Below are 17,687 nucleotides of genomic sequence, written 5' to 3'. Positions count from 1 at the left end.
TGTGATTATTGGTAGCAGTGGGAATATGAGAAATTCATAGGCTGGGACACAATGAGCTCCCTCAAAATCTCAGTGTTCTTCTGTAATTTAAATAGATTAACGGTGCAAATCCCCCAGGATGTAATCTCACAAGTAGTTTTTCCTGGCACTTCACACTTAGCCGAGTACTACTTCCCAGAGTTATCTTTTTCTCTTCACTCTTCTACATCTAGTTCCAGAAACAAGCATGGAGGACGGGAAGAACTGAGCAAAACCAGAAACCACCTTATTCTGAAATTTAACAATCCTTTTCAGATCTCATAGATTTGGTCTAGCTGTATGCTGGGGAAAATTCCTGAAAATCCTTGTAATTATTTAGTCCCGTCAGTTGACTCATAATGCTTAATTCTATTTACTTTAACACATATCACAGAAAATATGCTCAAAATTTTCTTGGCATTCAGGTATAACCGTGATTTCCTCATAAATGATAGATTAAACCAAAAGGCAGATGGCTTCTTTTCAAAAAAAAATGATAAAACTAAAACAGATTCATAAAGTTTAAATGGGATATAGGCACAGAAACACTTTTTTCCCCTTGAAAACGCAGAGGATCAGATTCTAAACCACTGAATATGATATAAACACAGCCTTTTACACATTAAAATTAATGTAAATCCTACTGTTGACTTAATTTGGCTTTGGATCACCTAAATGGATCACTATACATGCATATCCAAAGCAAAGGAGACTTGGCATGAGCACAAAAACTAGCCACAAGAACCAGAAGTCTGAAATCTGGAAAACAAATTAGCCACCCATATAATTCAATGATTTTTCATGCTGCGAATATTTGCAGTGCTGACTTTTCTTAAAAGTTTTTCAGATGATCTATGTATTCCCTAGGTCTTATCTGCTTTTATGTCATGACCTTAATTTTATTCAAATGCAGCATATAGAAAAGAAACATTACCATTTTCCTTAGCTTGGTTATGCCATTACATAACAGATCAAAACTCATGAAAATGTGAAACACAGAAGAAAATCCAGACGACAAAAAAGCATATGTGCAGGAATGATAAAAAAATCATTTGCTAAAATTACTTCCTTGGTATTAGCTTTTAAGTAGCAATGGACAACTAGAAAAAGAGTCTCATTCTAATTCTCAACTGATGATAAGATTTGCAAAGCTGTGTTGGCGTCTTGTGAATTCAGGTTTGCATGGAGTCAGGCAAGTCCATTCTCTGAATTTCTAACATTATTATGCCCCCTCCCTTTGGCAAAGTGTAAGGGATGACAAAAACTCCTCATAACTCCACTTCAAGAAAACTTCAGTGGCATTTCCATGTGTGAAGTTCTTGGAAAGTTGTTTCCTCAGCACCCATCCTGCTGCAGCCTGGTCTTCACCATGGCTTTGCCTGGAGTTCCTGTAAATGCTTAGTGCTTCCTCACCTGCTGCACTGCTGCAGATCACCAGCAGCAATGCCCCTGGGGCTTAGCACAGAACCAAGGAGTGTAAGCACCACTGAAACACATTGCAGGTTGCTTTATCTGTCTCCTTTTATTTATTTTCTTCCTTGGTTTTCCTATGACAGCAATGTGATAGAAAATGCGCTTATCAGAATAAAGTAGCAGAATCAAGTCATAAAATTGTAGAAAGAATTTCTCCACTAAACTCATATTCTTCTGCCGTGGTAAATATTTTTGCTGTGCTGTGTTGATGACGATTAGTAGAGGACTCGACACCGTGACAGACAAGATATCAGAATGGTACTCATTGTCCTTCTTTCAGCATATTTTTCTCTAAGCTTTTTTTCAGATTAGAAAATAAATTGTTATTCAGGACTTAAGTGTTTTCAGTTGTGGAATCAAAAATTATATGAATCAAATTACTGAGAAATACTGACAATAATATCCAAAGATATAAGAATTTTAAAGTTATGATGACAGGCAAGAGAGAGTTTCTTGCCTAACAAAGGAGTGCAAAGACACAGACCCTTCTTTAGAAGGACTGTGTGAAAATCCTGACCAGCCTCCATGCTGCTCTGAATCAGTGCAAAACAAACAGTACAAACTCAAGATTTTCTAGGGAAAGGTATCAGAAAAAGAATCATTCTTCTGGAGTAGGGATAATGGGCTTTCTGAAGTGATCTAGAGACAGAGATTGATTCACACCTCAAGGCAGTGCACCTGGAAAATGTAATTTCCTGGACATTAACAGTTAATAACGCTATGACTAGCATGGTAGCAGCAGATCACATCTAGCCATACCAGAGTAGCTGTGAGGTAGAAGTGACAGGCTTTCACAGTAAAATGTTTCTTTGATATTGTATAAACTGGAGTTAAGAGATGCTGTAAAAATAAAGTTGATGGAAGTGGGAGTATCATTTGAACTGTACCTTCAAGACGCTTGGCTTCCTCCGGGAATCCTTAGACCTACAAAGAGCTTTTATGACAATTTATGTCTGTTTATATTGTCTTGATCTCTCCTCATTGTTTCACTGAACCCAGTTTTGAAACACTCTTCCTGACTTAGCCTGAGTCTGGAATAATTCTCTGTAATTTACACTCAGAAACAGGGAAACTAATTCCTTGCCTCTGATAAGAGGTGGATACTCTGCACAAGCTGTGTAATCGAGAGCACTAAGCTAAAGGCAAGATCCACAGGGGTAATGACAAAAGAAAAAATCTCAGGATCACTAAGGGAGAGACAGGAACACGGGGGAAAAAGACAGCTTTAACCTTTTTCCATGTTTAAATAGCTGAAGGGTCATGCTAAGCATACTTAAGCCAGAAGGGACCTGACTGCTTATGTGGTCAGACTTTCCACTTAACACAGCGTAAAGTGGAGCATCCACCAGTTCCTGCATCCACCCCAGAAACCTGTTCTAGGCCGAGAGAAACTTGGCCAGTTCTCCTTACCCAGACAGAGAAAACTAATTTTCCCAGAGAGCTGCAAGCCAGAAAGAAGGATAAAAGATTTTTTTTCCTTTTTGTTTTTCCTCTTCAGGCCTCTCCTCTCTGTTTGCTTTCCTGGGTTCCTCAGGAGCTATGCAGGAGTCAAAAGGCTTCTCCTAGCCTAGGTCTCTGTGTTATTAATGCAATACGCTAGTTGTATGACAGGAAAAAAAATGCATTCCATTTCCCTTTCCAAATTTTGAGGTTTGTGTTCTCAGCAAGACATCCTTTCCTCTACCACCTCATGCTACACTCTCTTGCATCCCAACTTCTGAAACATTTGTTTCTCTTACCAGAAAACTCTCTCAATTAACCTCAGATCCTTTCCAGATTCTCTTTCCACCTCAGAGTCCCACAAAGGAGTATGAAGGACTGTGCAAGCAATTCCCACTGCTCCCTGCTTGTAGTCTCCATCCTGTCCCACATCCATCTACTGGTTCCTCTTCAGAGCAGCTGAAGGCAACTGGGAAGGCCCCAAATCAGCTTTGAATTCAGTTTCATCTAAGCCTTAAAACTGATTTCTGCCTGAAATGTATACCTAATTCAATGGGAGAGCTGCTACATTTGTGTGTTCCAAAAGCTCTGGTTCCTTTAGCACTGCTTTATTGTATATGGGCCTTGTTCTTCTCTCCTCAGAGAAGACAAACTGGCACTAGATCTCTGAGAATGCCTCCCCAGACACATTTTAGGAAATCTGTCACATCAGAGGCCAATTTACTTTTCAGTCCTGACTTCCCTGCCTACCCATTCACACACAGGGAAAGGAAAGGGACAAAATACTTAGAATTTCAAATCACTGACACGAATGTTATTGACAAAAAAGCTCCTGTGAGCCACAAATATTCCCAGATAACATTTTTTTAAATCAAATACTGTCATCCTTAGAAACTTCTACTGATGTCTTAATTCTGGAATACTGCAAACTGCCATTCCTAGAATATTCCGGATTTGGGACGTAGTGGATGCTTCCCAACAAATCATAGCATCATAGAGTGGTTTGAATTGGAAGGGACATTAAAGATCAACTAATTCCAATCCCCCTGCCATGGGCAGGGACACGTTCCACTAGATCAGGCTGCTCAAGGCTCCATCCAACCTGTCCTTGAACACTTCCAGAGAGGGGGCATCCACCATTTCTCTGGGCAACCTGTGCCAGTGCCTCACCACTCTCATCATGAAGAAATTCCTCCTTATATCTAATCTAAATCTGCCCCTCTAGTTTATAGTCATTGCCCCCAGTCCTATCACTATAAGCCTTTATAAAAAGTCCCTCCCTGCTTTCCTGTACCCCCTTCAGGTACTGGAAGGTCACTAGAAGGTCTCCTCAGAGACTTCTCTCCCACAGGCTGAGCAACCCCAACTCTCTCAGCCTGTCCTCGTGTGGGAGGTGGTCCAGCCCTCAGATCATCTTCATGGCCTTCTCTGGCCATTCCAACAGCTTTGTATTCTTCTTCTGTTCAGAAATTCAGAACTAGACACAATACTCCAGATGAGGTCTCACAAGAGAGGAATAGAGGGGCAGAATCCCCTCTCTTGACCTGCTGGCCACGCTTCTTTTGATGCAGCCCAGGATATGGTTGGCCTTCTGAGCTGCGAGTGCACATTGCTGGCTCATGTCGAGCTTCTCATCAATGAGCACCCCCAAGTCCTTTTCGGCAGAGCTGCTCTCAGTCACATCATCCCCCACCATGTAATGAAACCATGGACGACAAGGAAGCAGCTAGAATACTTGTATGATGCTTTTTGACTTACTACTTCTTTCTTTTCTGAAATAAAAGAGAGAACCAGGGAGCTAAGAGGAACTGAGGTTGATCCAACAGGAAAACACAACCACATATTTGTCATAGTTGTCAATTTATACTTCCCACATGCGTATTATTGCTCCACTTACCACCCTTTCCTTTGGCAGAAGGAGAAACTGCTGTGTTATTGGTTTCAGCAGAATAAGCTTAGATTTTCATTTCAAGAAGAAATTATCCATGAATCCATCTCATTTGTCTTTGGATTGGATGGAAGCATCTCTCTTTCCCGCTATCCCACTTGTTGCTATCCTCATTCTTCACCATTTCTGTTACTGTCTCCTCACTGAGGAAAGAAAGGGATAAATCCTTTCTACAAAACAAGAGATTACCAAGTATTAGGTGGAGTTAGGCATAAAACCTTAATTGTTAGAGTTTCCTTTATCACCGCTTCTTTTCTTTGTCACTGCTTCTTCAGATCGGGACACCCTGAGTGTCCACTCATAGCTGGCACCTGAACCTGAGACCTCTGGGTACAAATGTATGAGCCTTACCTATTGCATTAATGTAGGATTCCTATTAGCTGTCACTTAGAGTAGCCCCAACATGCTCCTGCAGCCTCCCTGGCTCTAGGTTAGAGATTGTTGCAACCTTAAACAGCAGGAGTCCATATTTGCATATTTTATTGATCTCAGGATACACTCAGGCAACACTTTTCTTCTTTTAAAATTTATTTTGCAATTGTTTTCACAACAATTCTTTTTCCTTTTAAAGGATGATCCTATTAGTACCTCCGGCTTGTCCTGGTAAAAATCTCCTGCTCTTCTACCTTTATAGCTGGATGGCAGCCATACATACATCACACACACATTTTACCCAGCATTTTTTTTTCGCTCACATTTAAAAAGAGAGCTGCTATTTTTGACTTACAGAGTATTTTGTTCCCCAGACAATGTTTCAGTTTCCTATAATCACAGGTAAATGAAGAAATATTCTGGTAATTATACTAGCAAAGAGTGGTTGCTTTCAGAGATGAATATTATATATAGTTCCTGGGAAACTGCAAGTGAAGCAAGGAGAAGCTTGGTCAGTTTGGTCTCCCTTCCCCAGCTCTGGCAAGGGTTGCAACTGCCCCATGTTTCAAGAAAGGCAGCACACACTGGGAACCAGCATCTCCTGCGGCCCTCAGTGGAGCCAGAGCAGGGCAGGGCATGGGAGCTGTTTCAGAGGAAGCTGTCAGGGCCAGATCCCCCACACTGAGACAAAGGAGCAGGAGCCTCTTCGAAGGAATCACTTTGCAGGTGCTGATTTGCATATCTGGGCTCTCACTGACTTTCTCCCTCCCTATTTTAGCCAAGAAAAATACAGTCTAGTGCTGCCACCAAGTCAGTTGCCACCGAGACTTCCCCTCAGTTCTTCAGCAATGAGCAATTTTCTGTCTGCACTACTAGGGTACACAGACCCTTCCTAATTCTAGACCCTGATTTACCCTGTTTTGTATCCACAAGCAAGCAGCCAAGTGACGTTATAGCAGCATGCAGCATCTTTACACACACCTTGCAAAAGTTAAGGTGAGACATAGAAGGAGATACAAGCCCAGGATCCAGCAAGATCCACTTCCAAACAGAGGAGCCACAAGACATAGGAGGCTGTTGGTTGTCTCTCAGAAAACACAAAGCATTTGGTAAAAATGGTCAAACATGCTGGCTTTGCAGATTTGAAGGGGAGGATAGGGGAATTATTTCTGTCGGTCTCCACTGTATTTGCTGAGATTATCTGTAACAGCAGAGTAAAAAAAATGAGGGCACATGAGATGCAGTTCTGGTGCAGCACATTTTAACAATGCATTTCCTGGAGACAGCATTGCCTTTGGATGAGACATCTCCCCAAGAACACTGTCACTTGCGGCTTACTGCAGGTGTCAGCTGCCATGACTATTGTTCTTATTATTATTATTAGATATTTGCCAAGTGCCAGTGGTGCACCTGGCGCTCATAATCAACTCAAACAAGCTACCGATTTTTAACACTGGGGCAACTGCTTTTCCCCTTGTAAAAATTTTCCTATTTGCTTCTTCAGGCACTATCTTCTCCACAGGGAAATATACAATATAGTTTTTTTTTTCCTTCCTCCAGGACTTCCACACTTGTTATTTTTTTAAACATATAACAGCCTAGCTCCTCACCACAGTAAGCCAGTCTTTTTTAACCATCACCTCTTCAGGATCAGACCACTAATTCACGTACAGGACAAGACAACTGCCAAATTATTATACTACAAACAGAAGATCTTCAGACACCTGTCATCTTGATGAAAGCAGCACCATCAACTGACCTTTGCCAGTTCAAGGTCGATAATGAGATAAGTCAGGCAGGAAGAGCAGCGTGTGCTGACTCCATTAACGCTGGCTGTGTGCACACTCAGTAGCACTGCGTCTCCTGTCAATTAGTGTGGGTAAACTAGGGACTGCTGATTGCCAGAGACATGGCATAGCGAGCTGCTGCTACCTTTACTTCTACACCCTGCTGCATTTTAATTAGCTCCAGTACCCTGACTGTTTCTTCAGAGCTTCATTACTGCTGCCTTCAAGAAACTCGAGGCAAGCCTTTTACATTGCACATCGCTAATGAGAAGAAATGCGAACATCCTCACCACGGAGTTTGATAATGCCTAACCGCCTGCATGCACGTGCGAGGGTGCATGTGAAGATTTAAGGGGCTTCTCAGTGTAATGTAGTATAAACATCACTCAGAGATTGCAAAAGAATAGAATCAGTCAGAGCCCACAGGAGAAGTTATTCCTAAAATGACCAAAACCACAGGATGGAAAAACAATGCACAGTCCATGATGTGCACTGGTGAATGTGTGCATGCCTGCATAAGGTGTTTTTTCAGTAATGATTAGTAAAGAGCACACACATACAATACAGCTCGATAGCATGAGGTCATAAGCTTGAAAATAGTGAGTTCCCTCAAGGGACATCATCTCTGCCCCACACAGCCCATGCAGAAGCCATCCATACAGCAGCTGTGAGAGTTGATGGACAAAGGAACCCAGAACACCTTTCAGTCATTTCCAAGATTTCACATGGAGCACCATAGTGCTTCAACAGAAAGACAGGTGTTGTCTGGAGGGTTTTTTTACTGTATTTTTAACCTTTTTGCAGTCATTCTGATAGTATTAGTGTAGCCACACTAATTTTCCTTGAGTTTCAATTATATTTGAAGCAAATTGTGATAGACAATTGCTGTCTTTACAGCTGAGTGCTGGCCAGACCAGATTCCAAATAGCTTCAGGTTAAAATATTATGGTCTGTACAGCTCTCACTTCAAAATGCACAGATGTGCTTGGTGCAGGTCAGCTCAGTGAGGGATTTGCATTGACGTTTTGAGTCAAAGTCTTTGTCCCATTCTGTTTTCCCAGCTTCATCAGCTGACAACTCCCTCAGCATATGGGCAGTTCTGCTGCTAGTATTTTATCAAGTGTCTATATATCCCAGTTATAGCTCAATATGAATTTTATGCAAGTCCTACTCCCACCCTGTATGATCATTGGTGTTCACTCCTTCCTTGCATCAATAGCTCTTTTAATTAATTTCTCTTGTACATCACTCATGCCCTTACAGACTCGCAGCTAATGAGCCAGCAAACCTACATTAGGATTGTTTTCTCAATGAACATTGGCACAAATCTTGTAGATGCAAAAAAAGTTGTGATGAGAGAGTACTTGCTGGAGACGTGATGGAGAAGTCATGAGGCTGTCTGAAGAAATTCTGTTTTCTACATGGCTTCAGCAGCATTTGGCCCAGGGGCCTCGTAGGAAAGGAATTAGGGGGTTTGCTGACAGTCATTTTCTTCTCAGCAACTGTCCAAAAGCAAATGGTGGGTTTCCCTCAGTTCGGTGGCTGCCTTTAGTGCTTTGGAAGGAAAGGTTCCTCAGAGCAATATATACTTGGGAAATCTCCTTTACAGTTAGTGACCCACCTTCATCCGGTGTTTATCACTTTCTCTACATTAAGCAAACAGACCTAAAGGAGGCTGTGGATTGAAATCGGCTTCAAAGTCCTTTCAGTAAAGTTGCTTCTGAACATGCACCACCAATATCTGTAGTCCCCTAAGTGACTGCCCATACAACAAATCAGTGCACCTGGAGGGGATGCTCCTGTGACACAGAGGGAGGAAAAGAAACCCACAGAAGTTGGCTAGGTGCAGGGGAAAGGTCTCTTCATCCTGTAAGGAAGTGGTACAGGAGTGTGTCTCTTTGATGAGCCTGTGGTCTCTGCAAACCTACTGTCCAGCCTCAATGCAACTTCATTCTGCAGCTCATTACAGATTTGTTCTACAATGGCACACTCTGGCCTCAACATTTATTTCCATTACCCAAAAAAGCCAAATCAAACCAAACCAAACCAAAACAAAAGATTCCCTTCCCTCCATGTCTTACATCCTTTCTTATTTCCTTTGAATGAGTAAGAAATAACAGTTTGCACCCAGGCATGAAATACAGCTTGTAAAAAAAAAAAAATCACATTCTCATACCTGGGTTTGTTTTTCTAAACTGCCTATATCCAATGGGGGTTTTGTTTTCTCTGAAACAAGCGCCTGCTGTCAGCCGCTACACAGAGCTGTGCACTTCCCCAAAGCTAACTGGAAAAAAAATAGCAAAAAAACTTTCTTTCTTAAGGCAAATAGCCATTATCCAGAAGAACCTGGACACCCAGCACTGCTTCTCCTTCTATTCCTCACCCACGAGTGGTCAGATTGCTTCAACATTCATGCTGTGCCATCTAACAAATGCTTGTTAGCCACCTGTGTGGATATCTTTAAAACAGTAACTTTAAAAAACACCCACCAGCATCCAAACATATGGATATGTGCCTGAGGGCTGAATACATTCTGTACATACATTTATTCTCATGCCTGATGCAATCTGGTACTCTGTCTTTGCTGCAGCAGGGACATGTCCCTGAATACTGCTACAGGCTCTTACACAATTGTTGAGGGTTGGTCAGCGGGTAGCAGTGGTAGCCATAATCTAAACTCACTTTACCATCTTAGTGTTAGGACTTTATCATGCAGCCCTGATAAAGTTATAGCCGACACAAAGGAATCTTATTTCAAAGGAAATGCACAGAAGTCACACCGATGATGGCAAGAACACATTTGTGCCCATTGTCACCAGTGAGCATCACTTCACAAACCTCTCAGTGGAGTAGGTGAAATGCTGGCTACTCTGTTAGAAACCTCTTTTTATCTGTTTTTCATAATGCTCCATCTGTGCGTGCCTGCACAGCATGAGGCTGACTTGAAGAGTTTGAAAACATAAGCTTTTAGGCTCAAAACCAGAAGGAAATTACCCTAGATCCCAAGTGTCTCCTCTACAGGTGACAAGTTTGCTGCCTAGAAAAGTACTTTTTCCTTACACTTGATCAATATTTTTCCATTAAGGTGAACTCTTTTCTTGATAGAAAATAGTATCCCCAATAAAGCTAAGTCTCTTTCTTCATGTATCTTCCAGGGGAATAAAAGAGAATAATTCATAAACCAAAATATTTTTGCCACATGCTTCACTGAAAGCAAAAAGCGCAAAATATTTCTGACATGTATTTCAATGATAATCAAAATTTTTTGACCAGAAATGTTGTCAAAGTGCCTTAAGACGTGCTAATTTGTTGACTCCCTTTTGCCCAAGAAGCAGGCAAAATTTGCCATGGCATGACAAGGCAAGGGACATGTATTTGGCATCATGTCTCTCAGGTCTTTGAGGGAGGATGTTTTCTGAAGGAAGGTCTGGTGGGATGAGACAATGTTTTCTGTAGGAAGCACACAGGCTCCTCAGGTGCTCTTACGAAACTGCAAAAGCAGCCTTTCAGAGTTGAAATAACTTTTTTTCTGCCTCAATTATTTCCTCTGATCCTGTGTATTTTTCCAGATTCTAATTTTTCTCACAGTTTTAAACAAAAAGATTAGGAATAAACCCCTCTTATATTTGCTCAGAATTTGTATTTTTCCCTTTCCCCACACTTCCTTAGACAACATTTACTGGCAATCCAGTTAGCAGGCAAAAGACACCCCTTGTCTTTCCCCAAGCAAACAGAAGGTACACATATGATGCAAAGTAAGGTATCACAATGGCCATGACAGTTACACATGAAAGACCAAGAAGTCAAAAGAAGTTTTTCCCTAACTCTCTCCTAACTGGGCTATAACATTTCCAGCCTGCACAACCGTATCTCCTGCCCTGCAGCACCAAGAGGCAAGACCCACAGCAATTGAATCACAGCTTTCTGTGTAGCAGCTATTTTTCCCAAATAACGACATCTTGCAACATTTTAAGCTACGTATACAGGTAAGAAACTAAGGATGCCGGTCACACCCCATGACTCACTTTGGGACTCTGGCACATCCTGAAGTTTACTCAGAAATCCCTGACACCCTGTGCCTCCTCTGTTTGGCTGAGGGCTTAGTAAGGGGCTGCACTCTAATAAGCAGAAGATAGCATGGTGGCCGCAGCAGCATCCAAACACAGGTATCTATCACACTTTTAAAAACAGTCACACATAGAAGGTTTTCTTCTTGATCATTATTAAATACTATTTTCATTAAAAAATCAGTGACAACTGAGGTAAAATTTTGCTGTGGCATGCAGGTGTCTAAAAAAGTGATATAACAAGGTCTTTGAAAGCATATTGGTACCTACTGCCCTTTAGAAATAAGCTGACAAGAAAAGCAGAGGAAAGACAGAGCAACACTGATCAAAATAAAGGAAAAGAAGGATTTAGGGATTTATGTTTGCCCACTGGTCAGCTACATAAATTGCCTGTGAATAAGGGTTTAGAATGTTTTGAAATGTTTTTGAGGCATATATAGGCTTGCTTATTTGCCAGAGAACAATATTTGTGCCTTTCGATCTGTCCTTTTCTAAATCACCCAAAATAGACTGTAATATTGCTAGAAAAGCAACATGAATTTGAAAAGAGCAGGAGCAGAAGAAAACATCCACAGTAAGAAAAGAAAATAAAAGACATGGATGGGTTCTGAATCTGAGAGTTGTTCCTGCAAACAAACAAATCACTAAATGCATGCTAAAGAGGCAGGAAAGAGAAAACATGGTATAGTAACAGTTGCCTGTCCATAAGAGATGTATCTCAAGAATCTCTCAAGCACTAGTGTTATCTCTCTGCTAGAAGTATAGGGATGTTCAATCAGCATGAACCATTCGCAAGTTCTCTCCAAATAAAGACCTAAAGAGAAGAGAGACCAAATGGAAATGTTTCTCCAAAAGTTTACCAAATTCCATCAGGAACAGTGCCAAGAAGGCAGGAAACGTGATTTCAGGAAAAAAAAAAAGTATAATCTGGGAAATCACTGGCCTAAACTCAAGAGATTCTAGGCCAGATTGTGACCATCATTTCATACCTTGGTGCCCATGCCAATTGCCCTTCATTCTTCCAGCAAGATGAAGTTCATTAGACGAAAGGCCAAGTAAAGACCAGATCCTTTTTTTCCCCTAAATTTATGTATCTCCACTAGCTTCAGTCTCTGCCTGTGCTTGTGTGCTATAAAGAAGGATTTGGCTCTATAGTTTTAAAGTTGCTGTGGGAACCAATATGCTAAAGCAACCCAAAGAAATGGGTATAAAAGAAATCTCCTTGGATCCTCTCTTCCCTGGCTACAAGGTAATAAAATCCACAGACAGCATCCTCCCCAAAAAGAAAACAAAGAAGAAAATGGTAAAATCTATCACAGAAGGTATAAATCAACAGGAAATGAGAGCAAAAAAGAAAAAAAAAAGACAGACCTCAAGACCCTAGCAGTGCTCACCAGGCAAAGTGAAAATGGAATAAGACTCCATTCTTTTCCTCCCCATTAAAATATGCTTGATTCCCCCCTACCAACCATCTTATTTGTTTGGGGTTTGGGGTTTTTTTGCTGGATTTTTTTTTTTTTTTTTGTGATAATGACCAGGAAATCAAGAATAAAAGTCCATTTGGTCTCCTGAGTCTTGGCAGAATTATTTTAAATTCAGCAGAGCAAGGAAGAAGGAGGGTATATTTTCATTTTGTGTTTGAGTCTTGGATTTTCCTCTAGTATACAGCAACCTTGCGTGGTTTCAAACATGATCCTTAGGTCTTGAGCTAAAGGTAGCTATAATTAAATGCAATTTTCCATCTACTGCCAAGGTGCATAGGTTTCCAGGGAGCTAGCTCCTTGTCACCTTGTCTGTGTACTTGTGGCTAAACATGAATATTAATGAACTCTCAGTTCTCCTCACCCTCCCCTTTCCCAATTTATTCACAACTGTTCTTCTTTCTGCAATGAAAGAAGGAACACACACACACACACAGAGAGAAAAAAGCAAAATATAATTAGCTTTTCTATGAGCCCTCAGTCTGCTCTGGCATCAGTGACTGCGCCTCCCACTTTACCAGTGGACAACATACTAAAGAAGAAAAGGATCTTTAAGAAGATGGGAGTTTGACTATCTCCAGCAACCTTGACAAGCTTCAGAGAGCCCTGGAATAAAAAAAGATTTCTTGCCCATGTTCCTGACCATGTCATTCAGAAAGGATGTTGCCTTGCGCAGAAATAAATATTTTACCCACCTTGGGTCACAACATTTCTTGACTGAAAACTGGCAGACTCTCTAAGGGGAGGAGGACAGAGGATTTGGTCTAAAAATTACATCTCCACTCTGCCACCCCACCGCTTCTCTAGAGCTTGCAAATTAAAATAGCTTTAAAACTGGAGTGTGAATCCATTAACAACCAAGCCATGTCCTTCATACAGCCTGCCGACACTGCACACACCAGTCCCCTGAGCAAACTCACACCAGTCCCAGGCAAAGCCCCCACAGTAGGGCACAATAAGCCAGTCTTCTCCACCATGGTCTGACCCCAGCTTGAGAGACAGAATCGGGGAGCAGACATCACCACAGCCTGTCGTCTCCTCCCAAAGTTACACCATCTCAGAGAAACAACAGCTGCAAAGCCCTTCTTCTCCCACCAAGGAGGGCAGGAAAACCTTCAATAAAAAGACATTCATAGGATTCGTCACCAAATGGGAGAGAACTTCAGAGTAGGGGGAAAGGACACCAAGAAGGCAGTCTGGCACACAAGCACTTGCCCTCGCTAGCCTGGCCAGGGCCTGTCACCTCACCAGGAAGCAGATCACACCTCTCCTTCCTTAGCTTTCCTATCTTTCTTGGGGCACGTCAACGCAGGAGCAGGTTGAGTCCCACCAGCTGTTTAGCATTCAACTCCACTGAGCACCACCTCCACCAGGACTCAGTGAAGTAAAAGCTTCCATTTTCTACCTTCCCCTCATCCTTCCCAACAATGACCAGTTACAAGAACTGCTGTGAGGACCCTTACAGGGCAACGATTCATCATTCATGCCCAGATGAGTTAAATGGGTTAGTTCATACCATACACAGATACACCATCAGCTCCCTCCAAAGTGGGGCACACATTGTTGCATCTTGCACTTTGGAAGCATGCGCCTGTTTTCACATGTGCTAACACTCTCCTCGAAAGGCACAAGTGTGCACTGAGCATGTCCAGGTTTGGACTGAAAAGTGTTCCCCAAAATACGAGACAAAAAATTATCCCAGCCTTGTCCAAATTATTTTATATAAAAAATTAATTCTCTTCAACTGTGTTAACGCCTCTGTGGGGTTTACTGACTGCAGACATGCTGGTGAATGTGTTTACTGAAGAAACATTCCCTGTACCAGCAAATTTTAGGCAAATATTTGTGGTAAGCAACTTTCAAAACTACAAACCAAGATTTTTATCCTAGAAAAAGGATTCTCTAAGTCCACTCAAAGGATAAAAACATACCACATAACCTATGCCTCCAGCCAGACGGACAGGCACCCAGCAGTTCCGAAGACAAAGAGTCCTTCAGAGGGATGCTAGGGGCACCTGACAGGTATCCTGATTTCCCTAGAGGCAGATCAAAACCCAAAGGACAGGAAGGACAAGAATTTATGGAGCAAGCGACCCATGGCAATTATTTGCTCAGTGTGCCTATCATGTTTTCTGAGAGAAGGGAGAACATTCGGGGTCTGACGCAGGTCCCCCATGATTAAGGTGATATGTGATTTATTCCCTTCTGTTTCTTTTGCAAACAGCAGCAGTGCTCACTCCAAATTGCATTTTGCAGGCTATGCCCTTAAAAGCAGGGGTAGCAGGATGGTGGCCACTAGGCCTCAATTAGATATGAAAATATCATGCAGTTGGAAAATCATACATAGCTGCAGAAATGCCCTTACACCTGCATAAACCAGAGGACAGAAAGGTAGCTTAGGAGGCAAATTTTATACTAGATCCAAGCCAAGCATATCTAATGTATGTTTTGTTTGGTATTTACACAGAATCTATCAAAAAATGAAGGTGTCTTTAGTTGCCAAGGGTAGTAGATGTGTTTTCTGCAAACTCCCGTCAAAAAAAATAAGTTAAGAAAGAGGGGAAAGTGGAGAGGAAAGTTTAGCTCCTTCACTGTGGAGAGCCCAGTGTCCAAATACTCCGAGCCAACCCACTCACAATAAAATTTAAAATATTTAACCCAGATGGCTGAGACTGCAGCTGATTATTTTTGTCTTCAACAACAGCACAGCGATCAAACATCAGTGGCAGAGTTCAGCCTTCCTGGCATGTACATTTGCCTGTCACCTACAAGCAATGTGTGGGAACAGCCAGAAGATGTACCATGGGCCAAGGCTGATAAACTGCAAGAGCAGGATTCATTCGAGGACTTTGCCACTGCCTCCTCCATATAAACTAGGTGGTTCAGTTACTGAACGACTCAATCCTGCACAGCCGTCTTGCCTGACCAGCTCTCCACAGTGCTCTTTCTCGTACACTCACCACGAAGACTTGACCAACCTGTGGCACAGTGCCTTCTGAGCATATGCAGCTCCTTCAAATTCAGTACCTTGATGGGTGCAGCAGGTGGAAACACATACTGCCACCAGCCCAGTGCAATTATTCTTTCAGAGTTCTCGCCTTTCCATCTTTCATGACCTAAAATTTTATGATCTAATCACTTCCTTGAAGGTGTTTTAAGCGGAACTATACATAAAAACCCAAATGGCCAACAAAAGATCAAAAGCAATTTTCCCAATGAGACCCATGGAAAAACTTATTTTTAACATGAACTTTTAACATCTTTCAGACTCCCCATCTCAGTAACCACCACTCAGCATATGGTTCCATCCATCAGAAGAATTAAGCAAGCATCTAAGAAGATAATGAAGCAGTAAAAATCACAATAGAGTTTAAACTGTCTCAAACCCTGTGAGTAACTGGAAAATATTTAGATAGTAATTCTTCACTGCAAAGGGGAAAACAAGCAGGAGACAGTTTTGTTTTAAAGCAGGTGAGAATATGAAGACACTACAAAATTGCAGAAGAATTTATCATATATTTACAGTAGAGGTGCTGACTGTCATAAAATGTGTGGGCTAATCTACCGTTATTAATGGAGCAGAGAGCGATCAGATGACCAGCAGCAAAACATTTGGTCAGAGCCTGCTTGGGAAATAGACTTGGGGCCACAATGAGGGTTTGCCAAGCAAAGAGGTTTGCCCAGTGTGGGCTGGCACTCATTTTTCCAGCGATGTAGGCACCATGAAAAACCTAATGCACTTAATGGGAAGCACCAGAGGCAGAAACATAGAACTCAGAGCTGAGGCAGTGGGTGCAGAGGGCCTGGCGGTTCCCAGCACTTCGTGAATGTGGCACCATAAGTAGCCAAATGAGGAGAAAGGTTTCAAGACACAGCGTTGCCTCCAGTCAGAGGCAGGCAAAAGCAACAGGATATGGTACCTCCACAAAGGCCACGTTTGTCAAAAATTCCCTTGGGAAGGAGGCAGAGTCCAGCTCCTGCCCACAGCCCCTACCACAACCTCAGAGAGCAATCTGATCTCCTACATGATTCTAAATGTCAGCTAGGATGCTATTTCATGTGTGGACCGCTCTCTGGACCACAACATGACAGAGAGCATCTGAGCCTCCTTGGACAATGTACAGCTATGAATTGCTGTTGGCCTCTGGCCTCTGGGGAGGGAGACATATACACACACATCTTTCTGAAAATTTTATGGGAACCCATTTGCATCACTCCTGTTGCACAGAAATCCAGGTAACAGAGCACTGGCCAGGTTCCTAATTTGCCAAGACTGAGAAGGAAAAGCCTCAGCACCTGAGTTATCTAAGAGGAACATGAACTTCCCTACTGGAACATCATAAAATCTGTATTTGAGCCCCTGAAAAAGGCTCCTAACTCTTAACTATTTGTGAGTCTCTGGACTCTAATCATTAGCACATCATAATTAAGGCAAATGTGAATTACTCCAGCTGCATCTGCATTACCTGCTGAGATACGTATCACAGTCTAGGGGACCTGAGGAATCGTGGTGTACACTGCAGCTCTCATTTGGCCTGTGTTTCCCCTGCAGAGGTTAGTGTGCACTTGGGTTTCATAATAAGAAAATATGCCCCCAAGCTCAGGAACTGAGAAATGCTGCTGCAATTCTGTAACGTGCTGTATGTAAGATCAGAAACCCTCGCCAACTGCTTCATAAGCTAGACCAGAAAGGTGGACCAAAAAGCACCTTCCGTGGAGGTCAGATAAGAGAATAAAAATATGTTTTCTTACTGGTTCAGAAGAGATTAAGACTATTTTAAAAGGAGTAGTCAATAACAGTAGTAGCAGTAGACAGTACTTTCTGGGTTTAAATTGCAAAGCAATGTTTACAGAAAACTGCACATCAATTCTGGCTCTGTGAACCACAGAGACTTTTCCTTGATGTGAGTCCAAGCTTCTACCTCGGCCCCACCAAAACTAATTGAAACGGACAGCACAGGCTAGTCAAGAAGCTCTTGTTTTCAGAGAAAGAAAAACGTTGGGAGAAACATTTATATCAGCATAATCATTTCTTTGGCTCTTTTACCCTTCTTCTCCCAATGCTGGCTATTAAACAGATCACTCTATCTAGAAAGTTCTT

This window comes from Cuculus canorus, chromosome 2, assembly GCF_017976375.1.
Source record: "Cuculus canorus isolate bCucCan1 chromosome 2, bCucCan1.pri, whole genome shotgun sequence".
In the NCBI taxonomy this organism is placed as follows: Eukaryota; Metazoa; Chordata; class Aves; order Cuculiformes; family Cuculidae; genus Cuculus; species Cuculus canorus.
Note: the sequence above shows the minus strand (reverse complement) of the source record.